At 30.5% G+C, this 7811-nt stretch overlaps 1 pseudogene; it reads left to right on the top strand.

The window, feature by feature from the left end:
• Nucleotides 1–6977: 6977 nt before the first annotated feature.
• Nucleotides 6978–7461, top strand: LOC111692801 (annotated as a pseudogene).
• The last annotated feature ends 350 nt before the right edge of the window (nt 7462–7811 follow it).

Below are 7811 nucleotides of genomic sequence, written 5' to 3'. Positions count from 1 at the left end.
TATTTGACAGTGTAACTATGTTGTTTTTCAACGAATCTTGACGATTTTTTTTTAACTTAAAGGTCTTTTCATGAGCTTTCCGAATATGTAATAATATATCACGCTCGTGCGTATATTTATTTCATTTTGCAACTAAGACTAAATAATAAAAAAAATTCCAGGGTGCAAATTTGAAATTAAAAAAAAGATGGATTTCAATTTATTATTATGAAATCTACCATGAAAAAAATCAGTGCGATTGTGGAAAATCCTCGGAATCGTCCATACTAATAATTAGTTAATTTGTTTATAAGGCCATAACTTGTAAACTACTTAACTTACCGATTCCATATTTCGTGTGAGTTATTAGTATTAGACAGTGATAAGGAATGAGAGGATGCGATGCCAAAACCTACTGGTAATAATAACGCAGTTTATAAATGATTAATTCAAAAGTCATACATAAACTTCTACTGTTTATAATTTTTGATCTAATCAATATTTTTAACGCTCGAGGGCTAGTTTTGTAGATCTTTTGAAGGCGAAAAAAAGTACTCTACTGTTTTCTCGTGGAAATGAACGGAAAAAAAGTTATAAGCGAAAAATGTGAATTTACGTAAAACTTATACAATTAACCAGCCTGTAAACAATCTCCCCCCCCCATTTTTATGACTGTGGAAACTAATATGTTATTGTACATAATATTTAGCATCTATAGTGATAATATATAGGTACTATATAGCTAACAGAAAAAATCATATAAAAACAAGCACGTCCGAAAAAAGCGATTCCATGAATATTTCTCCTTTTTACACACTCTTGTCTAGCCTTTAACAAATCGCCTCCAAATTTTACTATCATCAATTCAATTACATTTAAATGTGTTCAACACGGGTTTGAAACCTCCTTTTGTGATTCCAAGAAAAAAGGCGAAGTTTCCAACAAACCCGGCACCCTCCAGGTTTTTGACCCTGGCCAAATAACGACCAACAGGTATCGGACGGGAGATTAACCCTAATATTGACATTTCAAAGGAGAAATTAAGTACAGTTCTACTTGTGATTTGCCCTGGGACAGTGCGAAGTGACTCAAGTTTGGAAAAATGCACGAAGATGATTATTACGACGAGGATTACGACTATCTGGGAAGTGGTAGGTGTAGTATACGTTAATTTTGTTTATTAAAAAATTTATTACGCCTCTTAGGCATCATTAAAGAAATTAGTTTGATTTTCGGCAACGTTTTGAATATTTCTTAAATCAAACTACTTCATATTGATTATACAGGGTGACTCATAATGAAAATCAGCACTTTGGTAAAAAAAAGTGTTATGCCGCTGCCTAACACTGAAATAATGTGTTTTTTTAGTTTTAGCCTACACTTTTCTATAGAAAAACACCCTTACATATTTTCAGTAAAGTGCTAAAGTAAAAAATATCAAGATGTACAAAAAAAAATTAATTGAAAAATACCTCTCTACTAAAATGATGTCTTAAAACAATATAGGCTGATAAAATCGTTTATATTATTATTTTTTTATGAACAGTGTATTTGTAAGAAGGCATTTTGAAACGAAAGTTTGAAAATGATTTTATTTTGGCGAGAAGTTAATTTTTTTACACCTAATTATGACTTACTCTGTATAATAACGACGTCGAATTCGATTATAAAACCGGAAAATTTGAAAAAATTATTACTAGACATATTATTCAAACATACAGAGTGCGGCATTAGTGCGCCGAAGTACGATATCTCCGTTATTATAGAAGATATCAAAAGAAAGTTATTTACAAAAATTGTAGCCAACTTAAAACTGCACATTTTAAAATTATTTTCGTATATACAGTGTTACGTATTATCAGGTTGAACCAAACATACTATTCTTTAAATGGGACACCCTATATATTATTTTATTTAGATTAAATATAGGGTTTAATTATGTTATAAAGGGTTTTTCAAAAGTTATGGTCAATTGTATACGGGAATCATTCCCTTTTCAGCGTCCTTTATACCCTAAACAGGACAACATAACAATAATTTTTTGCAGGCATAACTTTTTGATATTGGTACAGTTTTAGGAGAATGTGCTATTTCTTTATTATTGCAACAGTTGAATATAGGTCGAGCCAAAACTCGAGCATATAATTTTCTCAATTTTTTAAATGAATCACCCTGTGTTATATTTTAAAAACTGAAAATACACTTTATATTCTTTCATTTTTATAAAGCATTCCCTATAGCTAAAATCATTAATTTCCGAGATATTTACCATTTTAATAACAAAAATAGAGTTTTAAAATAAATCATATTATAACAAGTTGGTTAATATTATAAGAATTTCGTCATAACAACGGATATTTTGTAATGTTTTATAATAATTTGTTACACTGTCATTTGCCCACAGCCAACTTGTTATAATAGGAATTTTTTAAAAACTCTCTTTGTTATTAAATGGTAAATATCTAATAAGTTATTGATTTTAGCTATAGGGAATGCCAAAAATGAAGCCTCGCATTCTGTGGTGAATTTTAAGGGGAGTTTTTCCTATAAAAGTTTTATTAAGTCGTTTCGTTTAAAAATATATTTTTAATTTTTTTAAATAATTTAAAAATTAGTAAGTGAAATAATTTGAAATTGATCACGTATTTATGTAAACATTGTTCAAAATCTGAGGCGTTTTTCTAAAAAATCTGATGAAATGCATTATTTATTCTTTCTTCTGACTGCATAGGGGTATTAATTTGTTCACTCTATACCACTCGTTTAACAGCACCCCACAAAAAGAAATCTAGTAGGTTGAGATCCGATGTTTCCAGTTCGTTTTTTAAGTTTTACTCGAAAATCAGACTCTTTTCGAAAAATAACATAGTAATTTGTAGAAAAGTGAAAGACAATTCCGAAAATATCATGATTGTTACCATAAAGCAGTGGCGTACCATTTTATTTAGAAAAATATGCCATCGATACCCTGTATATCTGCCACCGGAGCATCTAAATTTTAGGAAAAGATCTCATATTTTGGACAATGTTTACATAAATATATGTGCCCAGATTATTTCACTTACTACTTTTTAAATTATTAGAAAAAAATTAAAAAATATTTAACTCCAACACTCTGTATCTTTTTAATGAAGCGTCCTAGTTAAAAACTTTATACGAAAGACTCCTTTTAAAATTCACTAAAGAATACGAGGTTTTATTTTTGTTCACCGTTTGTGAATCACCCTGTATCAAATGTAATAATTAATAAATAGCTGAAGCAATAATTTCACGATCAATTGAATCGGGGTATGGCGCACATGTTGGTTGGTCATTGGATTGACCGTCTTTTCCATAAATTTCATCAACATGCATCGCTTTTTGCAATAATAATGCGCAATCTTAGAAAACTGATATTTCCGCGTTCGAGCTTTATTTTACAATTAACAAATTAGTGAAAATTAATTCTAGATACCTTAAATTGTAGGTAATTTAATTGCCTACAATATAAAATAAATAATATTCCGATTTGTCGTCTAAATTTTCGTGGGCAGTAGAAAAAGTGAAATTTGCCACTTATTTCCATTTTTAAAATAAATATTACTGGTTTGCAGATCAAACCCTACATTGCTACTGTGAAGAACATTGCCCTTCACGCGAGGAACAAGGTATCTGTGAAGTTAATTTCGGCGGAAAATGCTTCACTTCCGTGGAAATTTTAGTAGACGAGTATGGATACGACTATCCTTTTTTGTCCTACGGATGTTTCGGGGCCGGTGAAAGCGGTTTGATGCAGGTTAGTAAAGAAAATACTTCGTGTAAGAAATATTTTTTAAGAAATGATTGAATGTTTTTTTAATGTTCGGCGCTTCGATCACAGTGATAAGTATGGCGATACTTCGCTAGTTATACAAAAGCAATCTGTTTTTACCAAATCAGTTGCAGATTTAAAATTTAATTATTTCCATTACTATTTATTTGATTAAAAAAAATAAGATTCGTATTGAGAGACCATAAAAAAAAACTACTTTTATCATGCAATTTTTTTATTCTTCCTACAAATCGGTGGTCACGAGAAAACATGTTAATATTCAGATCCCGAAAAAAATCGTTCACCATATGTATTTTTTTTAGTGTAAAGGTAACTTGGTACCCCACGCGAAAACCAAATTGATTGGGTGTTGCGACGACGAAGATTTCTGCAACAAGGACCTCTTTCCCATGTACGTGGAGAAAATCTCCACGAGTTACTTCCAGAGCTTGTCGTTCATGGTGATGATGTCTTCAATAGTTAGCTGTTTCGTAGTGATCCTCATCCTAACCAGCGTTTTTGTAATGTACAGAAAGAAAGAGAAACTAGGAATAAAGNTGTTGATGATTGACGTTACCGTTACATATTTGGTTCTGTTTTATATGCCACTGTTGCCAAAAGCTGATATAGCATTCTCAGAGACAGAAATACCTACATTCTTTAACAGTTAAATTGATTTTTATCTGAGACTGGGATTTTCGTATTACAAAGAATTTGAATGATACCCATTTAATACAAATTAAAATTATTTACGTCTATTCCATTTCTTATTCCTTCTCGAAAACGTAATAACCTAAGAATAAAACTGAATCGGATTTTTTTCGGAGGTAGCTGCCGGGTAATAAAAAAGTTATCCTTCCTTCATTCGCTCTCTGTATGAGCGAAATTAAATTTAAATCTCTCCTACCTCGGCAGTCTCCAGTGGAATCCCATTTAATAAAAATTCAATAATTTTTTTCCGATTCGGTAACACAATTTCTATGTTTTATAGGCACGCTATATTCCAATACATTCATATTACTTTGTATCAAAGTCTATTAAATGTAAACTTCGATTTAAACGTACTGAAGGAATTTTCTCCAAAAAATAATGGGGTTTGCTGAAACTTTTGAAGAACCAAAATAAAAGTAATAAGATACAAAATACAACATAAGAACAACATAAAAAATAAATGTTTACTCCACACAAGAAATATGGAATTTATGAAGATAACAAACAACAAACTTTAGTTGTATTATACTGAAAACGGTTTCTATAAAAAAGAATACGATTTTATTAAAACTTTCAAACGGGATGATATAAATGCAAAAATGCAGTCTGAAAGAAAATTCACATCAGTAAAAGCAGTAATTATTTTAAGGTAAAAATTAGAGTAGAGAGGTGTGTTAAGAAAATCAGAAAAATATTCAAAATAATAATAATAATAATAATGATTGTTAATGACTGTAGTTAATAATGACTAATTACAGTCACTAAAATTTTGGTATAAAGTTAATTAGAGTTTAAAATATTACTAAGACTGTATGCGTTGTTTATTTATGAGACATCCATCAATAAATTTTGACCATAGACCACCTGGCTATAAGGCGATTATGATGAAGACAGTTGGGAGCCTAGTCGGTAGCCCAGCATCAGTCGTATCTGGAAACTTGAGCTGTACTTGTCGCTTTGATTTCAATAATTAGTTATTTTTTCATGGGTAAATGTATTGTAGGACATTGTATAAATAGATGTGAACAAGTTGGTGAAGAGAGCCGAAAAGTTTCCTTCTCTAAATAAGTAAAATAAGCAAAATATAAAACGTAAATTTGAGCCATTATATACGCCATTTTTTGATTAGGGTCAGAGTATTCCAGGGTTGACTTTATAATTTTGTTCGCACACATAGTGCAATGGTAAACGTGATATTATTATAAAATGTTAATAAAATAATGAATAAATGATTGTATCATATTTTTAATAATTATTTACTTTACGTAAAAGTATGTATATGAAATTTTTCCAATTCCCGTAATTATGAGGGAGCCGAAAATTAATGTGATATTATTTTTTGCGACCGAAAAAATAACAAAAAAATTAATTTCAAATTCATGTTCAGCACCCTGGAAAAGGGGGGGGGGTTGGCAAAATTTGATTAGAAAAATCAGAGTTTTATGGTAAAATAAATAATTACCAAATTTTTACACTTGCTTCGATTTTTCGAATCTAATAATTTAATTTTTACACATTTCCATAGGATGTTGACATAAAGTACATATAGGTGAAAGCTTTTAAAAAACAGGAATGGATACCATCAAAATTTTCACGTATATGTTCTAATCACTTTGAGGAAAATTTTTTTATGTTTTTGAATGTGAACATATTTGAAAATTTGCATGAACATCAATTTGATAATTTCCCTAACAATTGTAATCATTTCACAGAACTCGTAAGGGCTGTCTGTGAAAAGTATATTGAAGAAAAATCTTGAATTCAAAATATTTATTTCAGTAAAATCTACGAAAAGACAAATATTAAAAAAACTGACATTATTTAAAATATATTTAAATTATTTTATAAGTTTATTTAATATAAGCAAGACATTAAAATATATTATTTTCTGAATGTGTGTAAAAATATTGCTTAATCCGGACCTGGTCACAGGAGGCGCGGTCAGATTATCTCGCACACTCCACATCCCCGCAATTTGCATTCACTGGCACCCGTGCATTTAGAATTAAACACAGCCAGTCTAGGTGGTCTATGATTTTGACATAAGCCTACTTTGAGAAAAGTCACTTATTTTATACACCGTAATATTGTAAGAGTTCAATTAAAAGCCTTTTTTTTTCGAAAACCGTTCACATTAGGAAGTTCTGACAAGAGTACATTATTTTTAGAAAATAAAATTGTACATTAGATATTGGAGCCCGAATGATAAAAAACCTAACCTTAAAAAAATTAGAATTTAAAATGTAATAGGAATGTAGGATAACTAGCGCCCTCTATGCAATATCCAAAAAATAATTAGACCAGCGTATTTGGCGTCCTTAAAAACCCCGGAATAACAAAATTCGTAAAAATATTACTAACCGTTTGGAAATTTTCGTAAAATTTCTATTTAAAAAAAATTATTTTGTCGCTTTGTATCTCGAAAACAAGATAAGATAGACACACAGCTCATAAGACAAAAAATTCTTATTTTTGCTAAATCTGTCAGTAATCTCAATGTTTTTTAGGTAATGGCGGTTGGACCCAGTTGCTTTTAATCACCGATTACCACAAGCCAGGTTCTTTGTACGATTTTCTTCAAACAAACACTGTAAGGCCGACTTTGCTGCTGACTTTGTGTGTGTGTGTGTGTGTGTGTGTGTGTATAGCCAGAGGTTTATGCCATCTTCACACCGAGATATTCGGGGTGAGTGTTCCTTTACGTTTTTGTATTGTTTTAATCCTTATTAAAGACGATCGATATATTTAATACTCCAGCCGCAGCAGAGTTTGAAATAATAATAGAGTTTTTTAATAATTTTTTAATATATTTTTTAGATACACGGGAAACCCTCGATTGCTCACGGGAACATAAAAAGCAAAAATATTCTGGTTAAGAAGAACGGAGAGTGCTGCATTGCGGATTTTGGGTTAGCCGTGAAGTTCGATAGCGCTTCCAATAAGTTGGACATACCCGACACAAACAGATGTGGAAGTAAAAGGTTAGAAATTTAGGAAATAATCATTAATAATAAATAAAAAACGACACAGTGTAAATAATATAATATACAATGTCATCCATTTCATATGGAAAAAAGGTATTAATGTAAATGTTCTGTACGATTATTTCTCATCGAGATATACGCTGTTGAGTGAAAAGTCACCTTTTTTTTATTTGATCATCGATATCTCATGAAATAATGATCGTACAGCGAACTTAAGGTATTTTTTTTTTTTACAAACTTGAATCAATCCTTTTCAACGACTATTTTTCAAATATTGCGAAAAGTACCAATGTTTGTAGGTTGTTTTTAGCTCAATACATGCCAATGAGACCTGCAAATTTTGAAAT

The sequence above is a fragment of the Anoplophora glabripennis genome, unplaced genomic scaffold (assembly GCF_000390285.2).
Source record: "Anoplophora glabripennis isolate ALB-LARVAE unplaced genomic scaffold, Agla_2.0 scaffold3632, whole genome shotgun sequence".
Classification (NCBI taxonomy): Eukaryota; Metazoa; Arthropoda; class Insecta; order Coleoptera; family Cerambycidae; genus Anoplophora; species Anoplophora glabripennis.
Note: the sequence above shows the minus strand (reverse complement) of the source record. Positions and strands in the feature narration are given on the sequence as shown.